At 36.7% G+C, this 25,440-nt stretch overlaps 1 non-coding gene across 1 annotated transcript; it reads left to right on the top strand.

The window, feature by feature from the left end:
* Positions 1 to 24,869: 24,869 nt before the first annotated feature.
* On the top strand, positions 24,870 to 24,977 carry LOC111760399 (U6 spliceosomal RNA). Its single transcript, XR_002794094.1, has one exon. It is a non-coding gene; the product is annotated as a U6 spliceosomal RNA (small nuclear RNA).
* The last annotated feature ends 463 nt before the right edge of the window (positions 24,978 to 25,440 follow it).

Raw genomic sequence — 25,440 nt, 5'->3', positions numbered from 1 at the left:
TGGAGATTAGAATGAGTTGTTGGGAAGTGAGGACAATACTGAAAATCTAAAACAGTTGCAATATAAGTATATATTCTTGTTACCCTGTAACAAGAATTTGCTAAAAAGCATCATTTGGTGAGTTAAAATTAGATGGTATGAACTCATTAGGGTAGACTCCATCTCCGTGATTCTGAAACTTTTTCAATAATGTACTTCTGCCTGAAAGAAGCATGAAGAAAAGACATAAAGAACTTGACCAAGATTTGGGAACAGGTAAATTATGCATGGTCGATGGCTTTAGGAAGAAGAACCTCAGAGGGATCACAAAGATAGAGAGGCTGACCATAGGGTCTAGGATAGATTCTAGGTTTTTGTTAGATATCAGTAAATCCTGGCAGATAATCCTGATATTGGAAAATTCAGGTATGCCTGTATACCATAACCCCAAAGAGCTGCTGCTGTTTTCGACCATGCTGCTTTCCTTAGAAGCTGGCAGTTTTCACTGCCTGCAGAATCAAAATGGTAAGCCTTATCCCACCTCAGCTTGCCTGAGTTACAGATGTGGATGAGAAATTTAGAAAGAAATTTGTGCTAGAAATGCAGCTAAAAACAGTAGAAGAACAGGAGCGGAGTTGGCTCAATGCATGCCTCCCTCCCATATGGGAGGTCCTGGATTCGGTTCCTGGTGTCTCCTAAAAAGAAGATGAGCAGACAACGAATAGACACAGAGAGCAGAGAGCAAGCAAACAGTGAGGGGGAAGGGAGAAATAAATAAATACAATAAATCTTTAAAAAGAACAAAAGTCCAAGATGTCTTGCAGACTTTTTTCATTTAAATGTACAGGAATATGAATTGTATCTGTAAGTGTGGCCCCTGAGAGCATTAGGTAGGTTTCTTTCCTAGCCTTCCCCATCAGACTGAATGGCATTGCTCTTTTACCCATTTGTGATAGTCAATTATGAGACTTGGTCTAAAAAAATCCCTTTCAAGTAGACTATATTAATATGAAGTAAATAAAAACTTCTGAGCATTACTACCTATGTTCATTTATATCACATCAATATGTGCTACGTAATTTTTTCCAAATTACTTGGTTTTATATCTCTCTATGTAAATGTGTGTGAGTATAGAATTATTCAGTCTTGATTCCTTAGGGCAAACTAAACTACTTTGAAGTTTTTTAAAAGTAATTTTTGTTACTCTCAATTATCCTTATAATGCTCATTAATTGACCTACTTACATATAAAAATTTGCAGATATTTGACAACAATCTGGAATAGTTAGGGAGTTTAATAATGAACATTAATTTGGAGTTTTAAAAACCATCTGAATTTCATGAATACATTCAGGTAGCAATTACAATCTGAAATGCCATCAATTAAAAAACTTAACATTGGTTAATAATCCATACATATTATAACATGAATGTGTTGCAATTTCCCAGAGCAACTCTGATATTAAGATATAAGGCTGGTACACTAAAAGCAATTATAATAAGCATCAGGGGACGTCAACTAATTCTGGTTTTGTAGACCCTTTTTATACCAAGTACAGTATTTGAAATAATACCTAGCTTGCAGTAGCAAGTAACAAAATAAAGTTGGTTCCCAGACTCCCTGACACAACATAGGATGTGAAAAAACAAACACACATACAAATAAAATTAAACACAATGCATCTAAAGTTTAATGGTGGAAATGATCAGTTGTTATTCTTCCACCCCATACTTTTCTTTTCCAAAATGCCTATATAATGTGGTTTATTTGATTTAGGAGTGTATTTTTTGGGAGAGTGCCTTGTGTAGAGTTGAGGGAGAGAGGAATGGTTTTTTCAGATATATTACAATATTATAGGGAAGAGGGGTAGACGTGGAGGTGGTGATTTGTAACATAGCCATTAAATACCGTGAGTGTAACTGTGCTTGGGCTATCCTGGACACCCTTCTCTTAACCCCTTTCCTTTGCCACACTCCAACCCGAAGAAAGGACAAAAATTGGTGCATTGATTTTTTTCATAATAGAGAGCTAGTATCATATGACAGCGATAATATTTGTACCTTTCAGTTGCATATGGCAGATATTATGGTATAATCAGATAAAAAAAGTATTAACATTATGCACAGGCTATGTCTGCACACATTATTTAAAAATACCAGGTTGAGTTTACTTTACATTTAAAAAACAGTTTAGAAGATTCATTTAATTGTGACTTTTCCTTTACCTTTATTCTCAAAAATATTTAATTAAGAGGTCTCATCATATGAAACTAAATTTAATGATCCAGGGAAAACCTAAGGCTTATGAAATTAAAAAAAAAGATGTGAAATCATAAAAGTTTTTATTAAAATAGTCTTATATTAAAAGAAAAACCTAACTTTTGAAATAAAAGCACAAACTGACAAAAAATCATGAATTAATTTCTTCTTATAATTTACTATGGGTATTTGATTTAGTCAGTCATTTGGCAGAGTGGAGACATGCTTTACATACAAACATATGTATGGTATATCTAAGTGAATACTATTTTCCATCTTGGTTGCAGCTAATACTCTATCGTGCTTATTATAGTATTTTCCCCTTTAGCTTTCAAATTAAGGAAATACTTCTAAGAACTTATGAATTGTCTGTCTGTGATGGACATATACAGGGAAGATAATAAATATATACTGGGTAAGCAAATTAATTAAAAATTTAGAATTCTTCTGGAAATACTGGGAAATTTGATGAAACAGCATATTGACCATAGTAGCATTTAGGGTAGTAAGTCAAAATGCCCAGTTTCTCATCATTGTCTGCTTCCTCTGGAGGGGAGAAGTAAGATCATGTGAGGAGACATGCCTACTTCTTGTAAGCTATGGTCCCAAAATAGGACATGACCCTCTGCTTACCTTCCTTGGCTAAAAAGAAGTCATATAACCACACTTTGATGCAAGGAAGGATTAGAAATCTAGTTCCTGGCTAGGCCCTTCTTTCCAGCTTTAATTGTTCATATATCAAGCTGGGAAAAAAAGATTTCGGGGGACAGCAAGCAGTCTGCCACAAATGTCTCTATATTTGAATTCAGCCTTTGACCTCAAAAATCGATGATTTTAACTTAATTTGGCAAACTGTTCAATCGTATTGTCGACATTTCTGTAAATAGGTCAGATTTTTATCATTTGAAATTCTTTGTATTTATAGTGAACATGTCCTATCAATAAATAACAAATACATCTGAAATAGTGAGGAATCAAAATTGATTTCAACAAGCATTTATTTCTCCCAAGAGTGAATTAGATGAAGTTCTATTTTCAACAGTCTTATAGTTTTGACTTCAGTATAGTTTTATAAATACAGAGATAGAGATGAGTGTTACAATTTGAGACTATTTTATGAATCCCCAAAAGAGAAAGATTATGTTTTAAACTAATCTATTCTTCTGGGTGTGATTCCCTTTGATTATATTGGATTCAGTTGAAGGGGCCTTGATTAAATTACCTGTTAAGATTAGGGCTTTGATTTGACCACACCAGTAAGGTGTGACTGAGTCTCTGCCTCCTTAGTGGGCAGATATAAATTTACACCCACTCAAGAAGACACTTGCCAGAGGAGAGAACTTTGTCATTTTGATCCTGCCATGTGGCAGAAAGAAGGCTCCAACAGCTAAAGCCCTGGAGAGAGATGGACCATTTGCCTGATAACTTGCAGCTAACCTTGGGAACAGAGGCAAGAATGATATAGAAAGCCTGGAAAGAAATATGCCAAAAGGGACAGGAAGTCCTGAGAGACAAACCCTGTGCCAGCCTGCAGCTGAAAGAGAGGAAGCCCACAGGGGAAAGCTGAGCCCTCGCAGAGATCAGTGACCATCTTGCTTCAACACGTGGCAGCTGACTTTGATGAGAAAGCAACCTTGAGGTGAACTCTTTAGGACCTTGTAACTAAATTTTTACCTCAAATAAATATCCCTTATAAAAGCCAACAGATTTCTGGTATTAGTACTTTGCATTGGCATTCCTTTGGCAGACTAATACAATAAGCATTAGTGACAATGAAGTAAGGAGATGAATATTCAAGGCATACTGTATTCCAAATACTTTTCTGGAGTCTGGTTTACAGTAGACAAAGACACTGCTATCATAGAGCTTATATTCTAGTGAGATATATGAACAATGAACAATGAGATAACATAAATAGACAATGTGAATAGTTATAAGTGCCATGAAAAATAAAGCGAATGGGAAAGGCAAGCAACTTTAGAGAGATGGTCAGGAAGGAATCTCTGAAAAGGTAAGTTTTACACCAGGATGTGAATGATGAGGTGCCAACCAGGCAAACATTCTAGTGGAAATTTCAGGGTGGTGGGAACAAAAATGTACAGGTCTTGCTACGGGGTTGAGCTGAGAGCTTTTGTCACAGGTGATTGTGGACAATGGGTTGAACCCCAGTGATCTAGGCTTAGCAGGGAAGGTTGGAGAACTAGCCAAAGGTCAAACTGTAAAGGACTTTGGAGGCCATAGAAAGAAGTCTGGCATTTACTATATTTGGAATGGGAAATCATGGGAAGGTTTTAAGCAGGAGAGTAGTTTACTCTTATATAATGTTAAATTGCTGCCCTGTATAGGATTTATAGGAAACACAGGAGTGCATGTAGGAGAAAAATATGTGCAGGAGCTCAGAATGTGCATCTGTGTAGTGAAGAATTAGCCTTGCCCAAAAACAGGTCTGACCTTTACCCTTGGCTCCCGGTAGGTCATCTCAAAGTTTTGAATGCCCTCCCTTTGAGTGTCCTTGTTTACCTGAGGACCCTTGGCCAGACTGGGTAGTCTAACAGTGTGACTTATGATGGGGGCTCTGTCCCACACATTATCAACTTGACCCCTGGACGGGCTAGCATCTAAAGATCAGCCACAGGGAAGCCAGCTGAGTCTGCATGACTCAGCCCCAATAAGAGCTCTGAGCTCTAGGCATGGGTGTGCATATTGTGACACCTTGTTTCTGGGCAAAAGGGGAGTTGTCTGGGATTCTACTGGGAAGGACAACTGGAAGCTCCATGCGTGAAGTTCTCCTGGCCTCTGTTCCATGCCTTTCCCTTGGCTGATTTAATTTGTATTTTCACTGCAGTAGACCAGGACCATGGATATAAATCTGTCAGTGAGTTTTGTGAATGCTTCTAGCTAATTATCTAAAGTGAGGATAGCCTTGTGGACTCCCAGACTCTGCAGCACCTGACCCACGTACAAGAAGTTGAGAAAGCCTTGCTGGAGGACATGACATCTGAACTTGAATTTTGAATAATTAGGTATAGTTGAACAATTGAGAAGGGTAAATCTGGCAGCCAGAGCAAAGGAGAAGACAGCAGAGATTGCTTAAGAGTTACATGCCGTTTTGTGGCATGGTCACAAAGGGTCTTTTGTATTATGCTAGGGTATTTGGATTTTGAAGATTCACAATAAGAGTAAGTTTCCAGGAACAAATAAGAGTGTGGTAGTTGGAAAGTCATGCAAGCTAAAAGCTACTGTATTGTTTCTATCAACATGGAACCTAAATACAGGGTCAGATGCTTGTAGTTAATTATTGCGCTTACTTTAACAAAAATCAAGGGCATCTCATAGCAATCCATTTATAGACCTGCATGTGAGATTGTTTTAATATCAATTAACCAGTTAATAAAAAGTATACCTATTTTTCAACATTATATTATCAACTTAATATTTTCATATTATAATCACATAGATAATAGCCAACATTTATGGAACACATTACATGTCAGACACTGTGGTAAGCACTTTACATGTCTTTTTAAATCCTCATCAGTTCTGTAAAGTGGGAATAAATATTATCCTCATTTAGTTCTGATGAAGCCAAAGGTCAGAGAAGTTATATAATTTGTTCATGGTCACCAGCTAGTAAATGGGCAGGAATCCTACCTTTATTTTGAACTACAATATAACTTAGCATAGATCACATTTTAAAAATACAACATGGTGGTTTATTTAGATTTTTTCTTAGGGACTCTTACCACAGGAAAAGCTGCATTTTAAATCCAGTTATTAGGGAGGCAGATGTGACTTAAATGGTTGAGCTTCTGTCTACTATATGGGAGGACCTGGGATTTATCCTTGGGGTCTCCTGGTAAGGGCGTGCCCACACGGTGAGCAATGCAACAAGATGATGATGCAACAAAAGAGAGACAAAGGGGAGAGTCAAGGCAAGACACAACAGAAGCCAAGAACCGAGGTGGTGCTAGCAACAGGGAACCTCTCTCCCACGTCAGAGGTCCCTTGGATCATATCCTGGTGAACCCTAGAGGAGAAAAACTAGAAGAGAAGACAAAAAGAAACAGACGGGGAAGTGTCTGTGGTTCAAGAGATAGGACTTCTGCCTGCCATATAGGAGGATCTGGGTTTGATCCCTGGAGCTTCCTGGTAAAAAAAGAAAAAGAGAAAGCATGCCTGTGTGGTAAGCCAGTGCCCACATGAGTGCCTGTGTGGTGAGCAGAGTGTCCACATTGTGAGCCGAGTGCTCGCATGAGTGCCCATGCGCCAAGCCAGTGCCCACGCAAGTGAGTCACACAGTAAGATGATGATGCAACAAAAGAGAGATGAAGGGGAGAGTCAAGGTGAAGCACAGCAGAGACCAGGAACTGAGGTGGTGCAAATGACAGGGAACCTCTCTCCACATCAGAGGTCCCCAGGATCGAATCCCAGTGAACTCTAGAGGAGAAAAAAAAAGAAGAGAAGACAAAAAGAGAAATAGACACAGAAGATCACATGGCAAATGGACACAGACACAAAAACAGCAGGATGGGGGGAGCAAGAGGAAGGGGAGGCGAGGAGGAAGGGGACGGGGAGAAATGCTTAAGAAACAGATATAGGGAGGCGGACTTGGCCCAATGGGTAGGGCGTCCGTCTACCACATGGGAGGTCTGCGGTTCAAACCCAGGCCTCCTTGACCCGTGTGGAGCTGGCCCACGTGCAGTGCTGATGTGCTCAAGGAGTGCTGTGCCACCCAGGGGTGTCCCCTGAGTAGGGGAGCCCCATGCACAAGGAGTGCGCCCCGTAAGGAGAGCCACCCAGCGGGAAAGAAAGTGCAGCCTGCCCAGGAATGGTGCCGCACACACGGAGAGCTGACGCAGCAAGATGATGCAACAAGAAGAGACACAGATTCCTGGTGCTGCTGAGAAGAATGCAGCAGACACAGAAGAACACACAGTGAATGGACACAGAGAGCAGACAACTGTCGGGGGAGAGGAGAGAAATAAATTTTTTTAAAATAAAAAAAAAAAACAGATACAGAAGATCATACAGCCAATGGACAGACAGCAAAAGCAGCGGGGGTGGGTGGGTGGAGGCACATGTACCAGTTATTACAGTTATTAGCTTTGGACTTTAAAAAACCAAAGTGATTTAAACTTGGCTCTTTTTTTTTTTTTTTTTTTTAAATCTTGTGTGCACTTGACCCTGTTTACCAAAGATCCTGACAATAGCAAGAGTCATCAGGGCTGGTTTCTGTGGTGGAAAGAGCAAAGGTGCTGGAGTCAGTGGGTTGGGATTCAAATCCCCTTCAGAAGTTACTGGCTGGTTTATCTGGGAACATTTATTTTCTTTTCAAATTTCTCACCTGTGAAATAAGTTCTAACCACCTCAGTGCTTGACCCAGAGTAGGCATTCAATTAAGATGGCCATATGCTTTTTAAAAATTTTTAAATTAAATTAAATTAAATTTTTAAATTGTTTTTCTGTTGCTTTTAACTGTTAAGTAAAATAACCATTAGGTTGAAAGCAGAAATGTTAAGGGAGTATTTTCTTCATCAAAAAGTGAAACCAGTGTGCTGATTGACGGAAGTTTCTTTTTTTTCCTCTCTGTTTAAGTCAAAGCATTTCTCTTTTCTGGTCTTGGTAACTTTGCTAGTCTTCTGTTTGTCCCTTCTCTCCCTCCACCAAAAAAACGAAAGTTACTCCAGAGAGGACTGGCCTCTCTCTTAGGATCTTGGGGTGTGGATGCCAGCAACTGGAATCTGCCATCCGAGTGTGTTCGTCATTAACTCCTTCTCGCTTTCCACTGGGCTTTTTGCCCTTCTTTCCCATGTGTTGCCTGTTCTCATTTCCAGATCAGAGTTGACCTTTTTTGTAAGGTTAAAAAAAGCGTTAAAAGCCTCTGCCTTTTTACTGTCATACATTATTAGCTTTCGCATCCCTTTAAATAAAGGAGTTGCATTCTCCTTTCCCTGCTCTTGTGACTGATATATTTATACAGAGTTTTTTCCCCTCCATTTTTGTACAGTTTACAAAAAAATCTAGTGTCATGAATGAATTTAACAAATGTGGTAAAATAGCCCTCTATCTCCCTCCCAACCCCACCTACTATAATTAAAAATTAATACTGAATTGCTTTGAATCAATCTCCCAAAAAATGCCAGCATAATCCCTGAATTAGGGCAGGATCTTTATTATAGTCAAATACATACATATGATGTATTGCAGTCTGTGTTGATGCATTATGCAACATACAGAGACCAGAAAAGATGTTGCCTTGTGCACACAATTTTTAAAACTTCTTATTTTGAGACAATTGCAGATTCACATGTAATGGTATGAAATAATACACAGAGACCCTATATACAGTTCATCTTGTTTTCCACAAATATATTTAAACAAAAGTCATTTGTATTTATGTTTGCCACTGCATAGTAGTTTGATAGGCCCTATGTACTGGCTTTTGTGTGAGACTTAAAAAGAATTTATTTATTGTCAATACAATTTTTGCCTTCTCAGCAGTCACATGTTGATAAATATCATTTTCTCTGTTCTCTGAGAGGCTTCTTAGAAAAAAGAATATAAAAAAATCCCCAAATATTAACACTGGGATTATTTATTATAGTTGTAACTTTAAACTGTGTAAAATAATCACAATATTTACACAATAATATTTTACTCCCTTTAAAATATGCTATTCATTATGCAAAGCAAATAGAAAAGTTCTTAAATATCATTGTATTGAATTGACACAATGCAACTTTGTGTGTGTGTGTGATGTTTGTAGTTACTTTAATTTGTACATCATAAATTGTATATGTTTGGGTGTTTATTATGGTAGTCTTTGATATTTTTTATTGTGACATTTATTTATTTATGGAATTTTTTACAGGATTAAACAAATCTCCCCAAAGATACATATCTTTCAAGACAGACAAACTGAATGAAAGCTCTTTCAAAACAGAAAGGCTAAATGTCTCTTCAGAATTCTACAATATTTTCCATGATCTAATCATAAAACTAAATTATCATGGTGACAGCCTTCCATTTCTTGTTCCTTTGAGTCCCTTTGAATTAATTCAACACTATTACAACTCTAGGAAGCTAGAGGCTGTGACTTAGAATCCAATTAAAACATAACATAATTTAACTATTGATAAAAAGATAATCCTAGAAAGTTCTTTTTTTTGTAGAAATTATTAAAAACTTGATATATTCCACATGGGAATAACAATTTTATTTTGCCTCAGGTGAGAAAAGTAAATGGAAATAAATTCAATGGTAAGTACATCTAAAAAATACCTTCAAAAATATAATTTTGGAATAACTAAACCAGGGTTCTTGATAATCAACAGAAAAATGTCATGCTTTTCTAAGTTAAAAGTGGAAAAACAAAGAATAAATCCTAAAACAGCTTTAGTACTCTGAGTCCAGCAAACCAAACCGTTGAGTAGAACCTCCTTAGTCCAGGTTGAACGAGCTACTAGACTCAGTGAATAAATTTGCAGATGAATTTATAGTCCACTTGGGTTCTTAGTTAGACTAAGAGGTGAATGCTATATTCAATTATTTGACTCAAGTGTTAAAAATTACTAAACCTAAGTAATTAGGTGGGTAATATTCAATTTTGGTTACAGCCTTAGTTGAAGCACTAATTCATGATATCCTTTAGCCATTAGATAACTCCTAAATGAGTGGGGTTAAACAAGCTTGTGTTCTATAGGAGATGCCATCAGGGGACAGCAGCTCTTTTCCATTTTTTCCACTTGACTTGGAGATGGTGCACGCCTGGCTCTGGCACAAAGCCAGAGAAACAGAAGAAGGAGAAGACAGCATGGGAATGAATTACCCCCTTGTGGAAGGGGAAAATTGTGCATATGTTTTATCTGTCTAAAAATACAACTTTTTGTTACTTTTGAATATTTCAGGACAAGATGTTTGTTCAAAGCACATTACATAAATAAAAATGACTTCTCTTCAAAATTCCAAGTTTGTATTAATTTAGACACTGGCAGTGAGCAAGGTCCCTTGTAAAAAGAGGATTGTAAAAAGAGGATACGACAAGTAAATGAATGTACCAATGACATCAATAAACAATATTTAACAAAATATGTTTCCAAATATTCTTTATAATTTTAAGACTCTCCTAATTTACACTTTAGCTCCGTTTCAGCACTCCCATCCTGATCCACCCTCCCATCTTCCTTTTCAATCATTAGCTCCAGGGCAACGTAAAGACTGAAGAAACTGATCCAGACACTGGCACCAACAGGAAGGTCAAAGATGATGGGCAAAAATGTGGTGCCACACGGTGAACACAGTTACTGGACTTGGTCTATAAAGCAGTGTTGTAGAAGGGGATTTTGACAGAATGCAACAAAGAGGGAAGACTGGGAAGCATTTAGCAGCAGAGGAAGTCACAAACACGGAAGCAGGATTCCCACCACTGGGTACAGGTCAGAGGCTGAGTTCCCATAACTGAAATGGGGACTCACAATAGTAAAAAGTATCATTCAAGGCCCCGACGCACTGCGGCAATAGATTCTTCTGTGCTAGAGACCAATGCAGAAGTTAAATGAGCTAGCATTTGCAGAGGGCTTAAGCACAGGACCCTATTATTTAATGAGGCACCTTGGGTGGGATGACTTAGGAGATAGTGTGGGAGCCCCAAATGTTGCCCTGGGACATTTTATTGCGGATTTGATGGTAAAGGGTACTGGGTAAGAAGCTGAAACAATAAAAGAGCTTCCTGTTTGAATTAGGATTGATTTGAAAATTGGCACAGAAAACCTGCCCATGAGAGGAAGTAGGTTTATTAGTAGTACACAGGATTTGGAAGAAAATATTTATTAGGGTGGGAGGAGAATAAGATGAGGATTAGCATTCAGGATTTGTTATGAGGATGAGATAAGGTAATATTTGTAAAAGTGTTTTGTCAATTATGAATAACTATTCAGAGGGTTTATTAATTCTTATTGACCTAATATTCCTAATAATAATAGTTAATAATGCCAATGAATTTAATAAACAATGAACGAATGCACATAAATATTTATTGAGGACTCATGAACAGTAGAAGTATCAGTTTGACTTTGAAGACTCATCCTTTTTTTCCTTCCATACTAATCCGAAAATGCCGATGGGCACGTCAGGTCTATATTCATTAACATCTTGCAGCTTGTAAAATTGTGAGTGCTTTTCAGTGCCCCAATATTTCTCTTGGAGTGTTGCTAATCTTTCTGGAAATTCTTACAGACATTGCTCTTGATTCTTTAGCGATCTTTTTTTCATTACGTGTTTTGTTTTTGTGCCTTTCACAACACTAGGCTGCATGCTTTCACTCCTGTCCCGAGGTTTGTTTTTCTACTTCCCTCATTAACCTTGCTGCTGTAAGGATTGCTAATCTTTGACTATACATGCCTTTCATCCTCTATCCTTGCTGGATTTTTTTCCTCTACTTTTACCATGAAAAACCTCATTCTGTCCTCTCACTTTTCATGGTTCAGCTTTTAACCCTTTGGTGCTACTTCCTGAATCCTAGTTAAAATTACAGCTTTGCATATGGGATGATTCTGAAAATCTTTTTCCACGGTAAGGAGGACTATTTAAGCATCTCACAGGCAGCTATTTAGCAAGGGGGAAAACAAGGGTTTTATATGTTGGGTCCCAGAACCCTTTGGAATTTAGTTAAAATTATTATGAACCCTTAAGAAAGAAAATATACATACATGTGTAATATTTCGTAAGCAATTTTAGAAGATTTACTCTTAAAGCCGTACATGGATCTTCCACCTTTGTCCATAGGAAGAAATCTTATACCTCAGGTTAAGACTTATATAAAGGGAAAAAAATCATGGCCCTTGAAGACAGACTGAAATGCAAATTAAGCTTTGACTGTATGATCCTAAAAGACAGCAACATTTCACAGAGCTGAAGTTTTCTCATCTGTAAGATAAGAGTATCAGTATTCATTTTTCTGAGTTATTAAGGATTAGAGGTAATTTGAAAATATCTTGACATAAAGCGGTTTCTCAATAAACATGATATCATTACTAATAACAGTGCATCCCATCACTTTATGGTGAGGTATTAGGTCCAGCATTGGGATAACAGTACTGGATATGAAGTGAATTTAATTAACATTTTATTTAAGATTTTTTTTTGCCTCTACCCCATTAGTCTTGAAATCTAGGGTTGTGCTCGTTTTCATGTCTACCTTAGTGCATATATGTGCCAGTTATGCAAATCATAATCAGTGTTGACTCAAGGCTGTGGTAAAAGATCTTAAATTGTTTCTGGTAAAAATAAGGAAGCTAAGTCTGAAGGAGAGAATTTCCTCATCTAAAATTTTTCTCCTTTAGACTTAATTCTTAATCATTGTTTTATATGTTGATTGGGATTCATAGAAAACTAAGTATCACATCTACCGTTTTAGTTGTTCAGAAGTTATTCCTGTTCCAATTCTGTAAATTGGCACCCAAAGTTTCTTGAGATTAAAACAACTGTTGGTGCAACAAAATTGTATTGCATATATGGAATGGAAGGGCTGAAACTAATCCAGATTAGTGCTGCTCAGGTCTCAATGATCACAGTAGCAGACGCTGTCACATAAGGACTGTTATCACACACTGCCTAAACTGTAGGAAAATGAACAGTGAGGTATACTTTTCATCCACATAGACATACAACCATGTCCTTTTGAACCAAGAAGAACAAAATTCCATTTATAGTTGCTCGTGCGGTTGGTATATTCACTTTATCATCATTCACAAGCACCTCTTACGGACCAGTCTCTGCTTGAGCCTAGGAATATGAAGGTGAATAACACGTAGGTCTTGCCTTCAGTGGCAAAGTGAGTCCTTGACTCTTATCTAAAGTGAGGCTGCAATGCATAGTGGTTAAGCATACAAACTTTAACATTGGACGGACATGTGTCTGAATCTCACTGTTTATATCAACTTAGCCAAATTACCAAAGCTCTATCAGGCTCAGTTTTGACATCTGCAAAGTGTGGGAACAAATCTAATTTGCAGAATTGTTGTAGAGATCATATAAAGGAAATATATGTGATGTGCTTAGCAAAATGGCTTGCATATACTATTTGCTCAATAAACAGTGGTTATTATTGCCTCTATATCACTTTAACTCTAGTAACTGAAGCAGCTACACGGTGACACTATAGGGTTTTATCTCAGATGGAGTGAGTAACAGAGACTAGAGCTCAGCTGTTCCTCTAAGGCATTGGCTAATTGATAAATGTTACTTAAAAAAAGCAAACTATTTATTTCAACCAAATGGCCAACTGCTGACTAAGACTCTCATAGCATACACTTCTCTAGATGTTTTCTGACAGTACTCTAAGTCTGAGGCATACCAATTAAAATGATAATTTTGTTTTTCCAAACCCTCCATCAAGAATAGGTACTACAAAAAGAAAATACAAAGTTAATTTTAAATAAAATTTGTTCAAGTATTTTATCATAAACTCTGAAACAAATCTGAAATTTAAATATTATTTCCAAAATGCATCCAACTATTTCTACTTTACAAAACTCATTTACACACACACACATATGTTATCAGCCAAGTGACAAAAATCTGAAAAAGAAATCTTATTATCCAGCATCTCATTTTCATTTTAGGCATTAGCACAGGTAAACTATACAATTCTACAATTTTTTCCCACTGCAGACTTTTTAATGATGACAAAGGAAAACAAAACAATCCTACAATTAAACTTTTAAATACTTCGTATTCAGTTACCCATCAGGAAAATACATCTTAAATGAAACTAACTAAAACTCTTGGCTTTATCAACTTATTAAAAAAATAAATTTAAGTCCAGTTTCCTGCTCTATTATCTTAATCAAATAATGTTTCAAAATATTTTTGTATACTTCACAATGCATCATGTAAGGACGTATAAAATTTTAGTGACCAATTCCTTATGTAAACTTTAATACTGGTGCACTTTTGTATGATACTTTGTCTAATAAAAGCTTAAGTCATGGACACAATCCCAGTTTTCATATCTGTAAGGTGATCTTTTAAAAACATTATTGTTAAAAGCCACAGTGCTTTTTCTTTTACCACTTACTCTAAAGTTATTAGTAATTTCTCGAATGTTTCCATGAACATCTGAAAAATATGTCTAAGTATTTCCATAATGCCTATCCCTGTGATATCTATGTGCTCTGAAAGAAGTATTAGACTATAAACATAATGAATAAGAGTGAGTGCAAAGCTCATTTGTTTCCACAACTCTGTTGGTGCTATTCAAGGAGTTATGGGTTATGGGTTAGAGAAACTATACAGGGTCAGTGCTTTTAGTTTGTAAAGCTATAATTGCCATTTGCCTGGAAAAGAGAGAGAGAGTTACTGCTTCACTGTAATGATCCTAGGACTTAAAGAATAGTTTTAATATTTGTGAATTTTATAATCAGTAGTTTTAGAATGTGATTTATCAATTTTTAAGAGTTCTAATAGTCACTTATTCCCAGTTCAACCTTATACTAATATGGCTTCCTTATGGAGTGAGGACTACCAAGACATGATTCAAAAGTTAAAATAAAGTAAGGCCAATGAAGCAAGGTTAATGAACCGGAATCGCTCATTCTAGACACATATAATAGTAAAAAACCAAACAAACAAATAATAGTTGTTAAGAAAGAACGTGTTTATCTATTTGGAAATGTTCTGGTGCTTTAGACTTAAGCTGTAGTTCAGTTTGTCTAAGCAGAATTCACAGTATGCCTACCACAATAAATAATAGCATAAACAAATAATTACCTAAAAGCACTAGAGGTAGAGGAAATGGGAGGGAAAATCAAGAAAAAACAGGGGATATTTTAGATAAGATGTTCAGGTAGTCCTCTTTGAACATGTGATATTTAAGCTTAGGTGTGAAGAAAGAGAGGATACCAACCACATGAAGAAGCAGCAGAAGAATGTTGCATGCAGAGTGGATAACAAAGGCTCACACAGCTTTATGCTGGACCCCAGAAAATTATGTTCTCAACTTGAACCTATTGTGAAAGGGGTTCAAGTTTATTATTAGATTAGTTCTGTTAAGACCTTTTTTTCCTTCTTTATTTTTTTTTAAATGTTACATTTAAAAAATATGAGGTCTCCATATTCCCCCCAACCCCCCTCACCCCACTCCTCCCACATCAACAACTTCTTTCATCATCATGGCACATTTATTTCATTTGGTGAATACATTTTAGAGCCCTGCTGCACCATATGGATAATGGCTTACACTGTAGTTTACACTCTCCCGCAGTCCACCCGGTGGGCCATGGCAGGACATACAATGTCCAGCATCTGTCCCTGTGGTATCACCCAGGACAACTCCAAGTCCTGAAAATGCCCCCACATCATATCTCTTCTTCCCTCTCCCTACACTCAGCAGCTACCATGGCCACTTTCTCCACATCAATGCTACAGTTTCTTCCATTACTAATCACAATAGTTCCATAGTAGAATATCAGTAAATCCACTCTAATCCATACTCTATTCCTCCATTCTGTGGACCCTGAGATGGTTATTGATTAGCTTCCTTCAGTAGGGTATAGCCCGTGGTGGTTCTTAATCCCTTTACTGGAGTCCTTTATAAACGGAGGTATTAAAAACTGCAGAAACAGAAACAAAACTTCAGAGATAGAGAAGAACCCAGAAGCTGAGAGAGAAGACCCTGGGGCCAAGGAATCCATGTCAGCCAGAAGCAATGAAGCCTGAAGAAGGCAGAGACCAGCAGACATGGCCATTATTCCCTGCTACATGAGGGGAACCCAGGACCACCAGCAGCCAGTCCTCAGGAGAGAAAAGCATTGCCTGATGAAGCCTTGATTTGGACATTTTCATGGCCTCAGAACTGAAAGCTTTTAACCTAATAAATTCCCGTTGTAAAAGCCAACCCATTTCTGGTATATTGCTCCCAGCAGCTTTTAGCAAACTGCCACAGTTCTTGAAGCAGAAAAGAGCCTGATATTGTATAGAAACATTGGTGGGTTGTAGAAATTCAGGAGGTAAACTGTGTATGATGACATTGTACAGGTAGACAGAGGGCAAAACGAGCTGTTCCTGTATTCAAGATAAAACATTACTGTGGCTTGAATTAAGGTGGTAAGAATGACAGAGGTAAGGGGATAAGTTCAAAATATATTTTAGAGGTCCTGAATCAAACTGTATTTGCTGAAGGATTAGATGTGAAAATTAAGAATGATGAAGTAAGAAGAATTAAGAATATCTTTCAAGGTTCTGGTCTCAGAAAATATAAAAGTGGTGGTTCCATCTCATAGAATTAAGCTAGGCTGAAAAAGATTTAGGGAAGATATATGATTTCCATATTGGCCATGTTATATTAAAGATGGTGGCAATACAGTTCAACAGAGATATGGAATAATCAATTAAACATAAGAGGAAAGGTCTGCGCTATAGACATTGATATGAGTCATTGGTAAATTAATGGCATTTCTAGACTTGCAGATTATTGAGATTCACACAAGAGAGCAAATAGGCAAAGTACAAAGAAGATGCAGGGCTGAACAGGTAGGAAGTCAGCATTTAGAGGTTGGGATAGGAAGAGCTGGTAAAGGAGACCAAAGATTGATAGATGAACAAAGTGGAAAACCAGGAGCTGAGGGGGTCATTGAAGCTCAGAGAGGAAAATATTTTTAAAATGAGGGAAAAATCAACGTAGAATAAGATGAGTGCCAAACAATACTGGATTTGGATATTCTGAGGTGATTGAAGATCTTGACAAATGCATATTCAGTAAATTTAGGGGCATGTAATTTAGAAGAGAAAATGGAAGGTAAGGAAATAGAGGCACCATGTTTAGTCAAATCATTTTAGACATTTCCAGAGTGGTGGCTGGAAAGATATGTGGTGTCAAAAGAAGTGCTGATTTCTAATGAAAAGTCCTAAAGCATGCTATATACCTGTGGGAATCTAGTAGAAATGGATAGGGTGGCAATAACAACAAGAGCAAAATTCTTAATAATGCCACAGGGAGAATCAGGGGAGTGGGGTGAAAAGAAAGAGACAGTGAGTGTTATAAACATTGATTTGCAGATTTATTTGGGAAAATGAAGGACTTTCAGTTTCTTGTCTTCTCTTTGCTTAAAGAAGTAGTAGATGATATCTATAGCCAAGACTGAAGGAGAAAAGAATTTGTGTGAGGTTTGAGTAATGAAGGTAAGATATGAATTAGTCACTGTGAGAAATATGAAAATAAGCCTCTTCAAGAAACACAGTGTGACAGTGTGAAGGAGTTGAGCACCCAACTGAGGTTTATGCTAATGAATATGAAATAAGTTATTCAGGCAGGGTGGTTTGCTTGAGTAATAATCTTCAGTGACTCTGTTGCCAGTACTCAAGAAAATGTTAAAGTTCATCTAGTGTTGGGATTTTCCAGGTGAACATTGTGAAAGAAGAGAGGAGGAAGGATCTTGACGTTATTTTGAGGGAACTGTTAAATGACAGCATGAAGTATATATTGGGCAAGCAGGTGAGTAAAGATAGGTGTGGATTTACGAATGGTGAAAAAGTGATAGAAGAAATGTGTTGAAGTTAAAAAAAAGTGCCATAGTAAGGTCATTATAGCAAGTTAGCATGAAGAATTGTATATGGTGGTCAGAGTGAGATGTCTGACTTTGGGGTTGCTGAAGGGCTACAATTCCCTGTGATGGCAAAGTTTAGGATGTGACTATGGCAGTGGATGACTAAGATAGAAGGAAGGAAATGATCACTGGAGTTGAGGAGGTCAAGGAACTGAGAGACCAGGATGTAGGGTCAGTCAGTCTGTGTGATTGTACTTCCTAAATGTTTGTGTAATTTTAGGATGTATTAGTAAAGTTATGGTGAACAGGAAAAAGGGGGTGTTAATTCTCTCCTGTAAAATACTGGTCAGCTTTTACATTAGTATTATATTCATTTGGGAGTACCACACTTTAAAAGGGATAATGACAAATTGGAAAAAATTTGGTGCAAGAGGAAAGGCGAGTGAGAGAAATGTAAAATGTATCTTAGGGAACAGAGCTGAAGAGATTGAGTGTGTTTAGCCTGGAAAAGAGAAAATCTTAGAGGAAACATGAAACAGGTTTTCAAATATTTAACGTGCTGTTGTATGGAAGACAACTAGACTAGTACTTTGTTGTTTACAAAGGAGAACTGATCAAAGGCCAGCTGTTACAGGACAGCATGACATTTAAAAAAAACCTGTGTTACAGTCAAAGTTGTCCAAACATAAAATGTGTTGTCTTGGAAAATATTGAAGTCTCATCATTGTAGGTGTTCAATATGGTAGGCATATTGACAAGCAACTCCAAGAATAAGAGATTAGTGTCCTTTCTTATTGCTATCATCTATAAAGTCATCAAAATACAGTGTTCAGGATCACAGCTTTTAACATAATGGTGAATTCTTCCTTGCCTATGTATTTGGGTGTCTGATAATATTTTGCTTATTTTATTTCTATCTTTCTATTATCAGTGACAAAGTGAGTATGTTATAGTCTATAAAGGATGAGACTTGTAATCTGAGGTGCCAGATTTGAACCTTGGTTTCACTGTTTACCAGTTTCTTAACTTAACCTTGACATGAGAACAGCTGCTTCGTCTCCTTCACTGAGTAGTTCATTTATCTAATGAGTAATTATTGAGCAGGTACAGGGCTAGGTACAGAGGATGGAGCGGTCAAGGATACAGACCTGAGGGATGCCGTCATGAAACCTAGTTATTGTGAAGAGTAAAATGAGCTAAAATCCTGTGAAGTGTGTCGTATAAAATGTGTGTGACTAGGAAATTTGTAACATAAGACTCTAATTCAGGGTTTCTTAACAAGGGGCCGGTGAGCTTGAATTGAAATTCAAAAACACATTATTCTTGTGGGGACGTGTTGGTGCAGGTGTGATATATTTATTAAATAATACACAGTACAGTGTGGACTTGGTAAGGGGTCTATGGTTTTCACCTGACTGGCAGAGTCCATGAAACAAAAAAGTTTAAGAACCCCTGCAATTTTAGGTAAATACAAGAAGTCCCTCTGCTTCCCTAAAGGAAGCTAAATCATACTTATTTGAGAAGAAGAGTAATCAAGTGTGTGAAATTATTAAAAATGAGAAATCTTGAAAGCTGACATCTAACAATTTCAGTAGACAATGTAGATGAAGATGAATTCAGAGTGTTTGGAGTGAAGGAAATATGCTTGATTAAGGAGGCTAAGAAAATAATTCTTAGGGGGTGGCAGGCCCAAGAAAAGTTATTAAGGTTTATGTCGATTAGTGAATTACCAAAAGGAGATGCCACATATTAGATTCTCAGGGTGGTATAAAGTGGTTCTAGCATGCGTAGTTTATAAAAATTCTCAAGTTACTCTGACGTGCTCACATGCTCATGTTATAGAGCAGGGGTTCTTAACACGGGGTCAATGAACTTGAACTGAAATTCAAAAAGACATTATTCTTGTGGGGATGTGTTGGTGTGGGCCTGATGTATTTATTAAATAATACACAATATAGTTTGGAATTAGCAAGGGTTCCATGGTTTTTACCTGACTGGCAAAAGGGTCTGTGGAACAAAAAAGTTTAAGAATCCTTGCTATAGAGAGTCACTGGATAGGATGAGGTGAAAATAACAGAAAGGACTGGAGCAAAAAGTGTCTTCTAGATACTATTTTAAGGCTCATTACCCAACTCATAAATAATCAGTGCTTTTAATATCTCTAGTACTAGTAATAATTATTTTCAAAGTGAAGATAGCTAGTCTAAGAGTATATATATTTTTTATGACAGTTTACAACCTGAAAAGTACCAAAGCTAGCATGGTCACATATTCAAGTTCATGGCCAAAAGGGAGATATAGGAGATGGTAAATTTACAGTAGATGGGAGAGTGCTAACGGTTAGTCTTATGTCACCCTGCAGACTTTATACAATAATATATAACTTTCCATGACAATTGTTTTGGTTTTCCAGCTGCTATACCAAATAACATACAATGGGTTGGTTTAATAATAGGAATTGATTGGCTAATGGTTGCAGAGGCTAGAAGAATTGCTTCCTCCTTGACTTTTCCTAGGTTCATCAGATGCACATGGTGGCATCTTTTCCTTTCTTTACCAGGCTCCGTTTCATTCCAGCTTCAGGCTGCTCCCCATGGCATTTCTTTCTTTCTGACTGAATTTCATTCTGCTTACAAAGGTCTCCAGTAATCCAGATTAAAGCCCAACCTGATTCACTTAGGCCACACCTTAACTAAAGTCACATCTCGAGATCCTTTTTACAATGGGTCCACAGTCAGAGGACCAGAAGAGTTTGGAATTTGAACATGCATTTTGTGGGGGACACAATTCAATCCCCAACAACAATCTTTCACATTTCTACATTACTTGTCTTTGTTAGTCTTCCTACAGGATTTGAGAAAACACAGAAAAAAGGATTTCCATTCGTTCTACCAGTAACCCAAATTAGCTGATAGAAAGGAAATTTTGCATTATTCAATTACAGGGATTTGATTTTGATATAAGTGATATATTGGTGATGTATTTGGACAAAGCATCAGCATGCCATAGGGTCATGAACCCTAGATTTGGAATTAGAAAGCTTGAGTTTGTGAATTCTGTTGGTCATTTTTGGATGAGTCCTTTAGGGTTCTTGAGTCTGAGATGTTTCTGAAACTGTGACAATAATATTCTGTGTCTATCATGATTCCAAAAAAGTGAGGACTTATTCTAACCCTTTGAAGAGTACTTTTCTTATGTTTGCTAAATTTGTATTCTTTAATCAGTGACTTATAGTTAAAAAATATCTTTTTCTGCCATAGAATTTGGATTAAGGTGAAAACTCAGAGCAGACTGGAGGTAGAAATCTATGGTAAGGATGAATAATACCTCAGTTGTAATATGCTCAGAAATTCTCCCATAATCACGGTTACTTCAGTTGTGGTGTCAAACTTCACTAGATATTCCTGGAGTTAAGGTACAACTAATGATGAAGTGATGAGTGAATTCCTTGAGAGATGAAAATATATGACCAGGAAAAGACTCGTCTTTCCTGAATCTCAATACGAATGTGGCAGGTAAAGTATTGGATATTATGTTTGGCCATACTAAAAAAACAGAGGGGAAATAGTTATCTTTAGCTAAAGGCATCTTTCTATTTTTAGTTGACAGATTGCTAAAACTGAAAATATGTGACAATCAAATTTATATTCCCTAAATTTAACAGAGAAAACAATTTTCCTCCATGTACATGTGTATCTGTATGTAAGTATGCCCATGCATATATATTATACATTACATTAAAAAATATAATGTAAAAAGTTATAACTGGATTTTACATCTCAGTTATCAAGATGTATATATCTAACTGCATGCTGTCCTATGGAGAATAGTCCTCTTGGAATGTTTTATACTTACCTTAATATTCTCCTTAATTTTATAAGTCTTTTTTTTTTTAAATTACATCCTTTTATAATACATTCCACCAAAGACTTCTTTTTTTTTTGGAAAAATCAGTGATTTCTGGAACAGCCAAAAGAATTTAGAATGAAGTCTTGTAAATGCGAGTGAGCCACCTGAATAGTAAGACTATGAGTCAAGCATGAACTTTGATGGTAGCATATCTTTTGGGTTGAGCTAAAAATCCCCAAAGATAACCTAAGAGCAAGTTCCACACATAATTGTAAAAATGAGGTCATCTTTGTGTTATGTCTTGAGTCCTTAAAAGTAATCTTCTACAGTAGAAAATTATAATTTTGCCAAAAACGATGTAAAAACCAGTCATTGCATGGTCATATCCTATACAACCATTCAAAAACGTGGGTAAAAGATAAATGTTATTGGTATGAAGGAAGAATTAAAAGAGTAATGGTTGGACTTTAAGAATTCAGACAGAAGGCAGGCAGAAGGGAAAGCTTAGGGTGTTAGGATGTAGGCCATATACTCTGCTGGTGATTTCGTCAACACCTGTGGAGAATTCTCAAAGAAATAAAGACAACCCAAGAAAAAAAGCCAGCCCAAAGAGGGAGAAGGCACGTGCTTGACGATATTCTTTACCTGTCTGGTAAGATGGAGATGAGAGAGTTGGGAGAGCTAACAAGTTTGAGGAATTGAAGAACTGATTAATCCAATATTTCAAAAATTTAATTTTAAGGAGAAGATTTGACATATTTTTCTAGGGAATTCACACTAAGCTATTCTAAGGTCGTCTTGATTCAGGAAGTTGTAAACTGAACTTGCCTCTGCCTAATAGGAGCTTGTGGTCTAACAGCTGCCATGTAAAAGGTACTAAGATTATTATTCCCATTTTCTAGATGGGGAAACTGAAGATCAGTGAATTTAAAATTATACTTGCTCAAACAGTAAATCCCAGAGCTAGGGTTTTACCCTAATCTTATTTTCAGGGTATAGGTTCCTAAACATAGATTGCTTCCTGGTTTCTTGTCCTTTTTGCAGCCTAGAGTTAATTATATATTCCCTGTATCTTTTGTAATGTAAAATTACACTAGGAGAGAAATCTAAGACTATATAGATTTTAATTTAATAAGCTTGATACAAGTAATAATGTTGTTTTGAAAGAAAATAAACTTAATGCTTTACTCCATATTTATCTATAAAACCCAGATTAATAATATTTATAAGTGTCATTTGTAAAATATTTCTTTAAATAAGAAAACATGTGTGCAACATTAGCTATAAGATGAATAGAGGTTTTTAATTGGGAATTATATAAGAGGGTCTGTGTACTTTAATACACTCTAAATAGTATATATTGTCCCTGATCTGTGCACCAAACAAAATCTTAATGCTATTGCTTTTGCTTATCACTTTTACCCATAGCATCTCTTAGAACTAAGCTAATAATACTATCTGCATGGTGCTTTCTGCTTATTAAACACTTAAATTATTTAAGTCTTTCTTTATCTTTCTTAGTACTACTGGTGGCAAAGTCAGCACTGATCTACCCTGTATCCTGGGAAAAAGTTACTACCTTTTGCCTTTTCCCAAAACAAATATTATTTTGAACAGAACAGAGTTAGGGAGAAGGTGTAAGAATGCTGAAAAGTAGGTAAAGGCCCCTATACTGTTTCTTACTTTCTTGGACAATCTGCAAGGGTGATCTCATAATCATAGACTCAAATTGCTGGGAGAAAACTGACAGATCATCCAGTCAATGTTATACCAATATAGGAAATTTTTCTTTGGCAATCCTGAATTAAGCTTCAGTGAGAACACTTGGAAGTGAAATGGGAAACTTCTTTCTTTTGAATGGCAGCCGTTACTTTTTTAAGAGTAATATTTATTTGAACATATTTCTAATGTGAATGGAAATCAGTTTCATTGATGTTTAACTTTTTATTCTGTTTTAGGCAACAGTCCAAATTGGAAAAAAAGAGTTGAAGCAATAGTTACATCCTCTTGAGATTTTTTCCCCCTAGGGAATATGTCTAAAGAGATTTTAATTTTATCATGAGAAAAATCTCTACAACTTTTGAAAGCAACTTTTGGCAATTCATCATGTACTCATCTTCTTCATTATAGTTATCTCAAAGTTATAAAGTTTATTTTTCTAACACCAATGGCATACTTCAAAATTACAATTCTAAGAGCTTGAATTAGTATTGTGTTTGAATTTGTATGAGATCAAAACTAAAAATGGGATTAAAAAATATGAGAGGGAGGTAGATATATCTCAGTGGTTGAGTGCCTGCTTCCATGTATGAGGTCTCACATTCAATTTCGCTACCTCCTTAAAAAAATAATACAAGAAGTGTCCCTGTCTGATCTTTCTATGGTAATGCTGTTAAACTTTCAAAGCTTTCTTACATAGTTAATGAACCACCTCACATGGTGTTTAAACGTTTGTCACCTTTTTAACAAGGCTTCACAGATATTGCGAAATTGACAGGATCTGTTAAGAATTAATGTGCTTGTTTGACATACTCTTGAAATTTCCAGCATATTCTAATTATTACTCTAATAAGAAGTGAAGATTATGTAATACCATTCCTAAAGCTGAGAAGGGAGATTCTTGAGTATGATTTCAATATGCTGGCTTTTGTTTCATAAACCTGAGGAACAGCATTGTGACTGTCATCTAATCTCTACGTGTTTCTGTTGGCTTTGACGGTGGCGCACAGAGTGAATGAGTCACAGCATGGACTTTCCTTGGTTGGTCTTAAGATCAGTGTAGATCATTTGAACCATCAGTGAAAATAATGTAGAAACAATGAAGCGTTACAGTTTAGAGGTATTTTTTAATTGTTCTATACTTAAACATAGTGTGTGTGTGTGTATAATAAGAAAAAGTGGCTCCAAGACACAAAGGAAAGAGTTGGGAATGACAAGGCCATTATATCAAACTGAATGATATAGTCCCCTAGGAGTGTTTCTTGCCCTAAATCATCTCCTTTGTCTGTTTACTGACTAATCACTCTCTCATTCTACATACTCTGCCTCGTAGATCCAGCCAGACTTGCTATACAATTGGATCTGGCTTTGCCTGAGAAATACTGGTTCATCCATGGTTGTATGGTGACCACTGAGAGAGGTTGTAGCGTGTAGTGCTGTCAGTGCTAAAACCAGGATAGTTCCAGGCAAACCAGGAGAGCTGATCCCCTTGAACGTATGGGCTGTCTGAAGCCAAGCACGGTGATTGCTTCTGCTGTACATATACCTAAAACTGGAATGAAGCAGAGAAGGTTATCAAGGCCCCTGCACAAGAATGACAGGGAAATTAATGAAGCATCCCATATGTTTTTGCTGATGTTTTAATTCTCTTTAATCTGTGAGTAAATTAGAAGAGCAAGTTTTCTTTAAAAACAAAACAAAACAAAGCCAAGCCAAACACGTGGGCTGACTTTTATGATAACTCATGTTGGGGCTGCTGTTCTGAACAGATCCAAACATCATATAATTTCAACTTCCAATAATTTCTTTCTTTTACTGAAAAAGAAATCTTATAATAAAAATGAATAAGTACCTTCTCTAACTATAAGGGAACAGAGAAAGGGAAAAGCTGAGGAAAAACGTATGCTTCATTTTGCAATCTTTTTCCCTTGGAAACTTGTGGATCATGACGAAGCGTTCATTACACAGTTCATCTTGATGCAGTATTTGATTAAGCAAATAATGCATAGGTTGGGAAACCACTAAAATCACAGAGCAGAACCAACAAATTCAACAGCATTGTGAACTGCGTGTCCCTTCTCAACCCCCCCCC

Source organism: Dasypus novemcinctus, chromosome 14 (assembly GCF_030445035.2).
Source record: "Dasypus novemcinctus isolate mDasNov1 chromosome 14, mDasNov1.1.hap2, whole genome shotgun sequence".
Lineage (NCBI taxonomy): Eukaryota > Metazoa > Chordata > Mammalia > Cingulata > Dasypodidae > Dasypus > Dasypus novemcinctus.
Note: the sequence above shows the minus strand (reverse complement) of the source record. Positions and strands in the feature narration are given on the sequence as shown.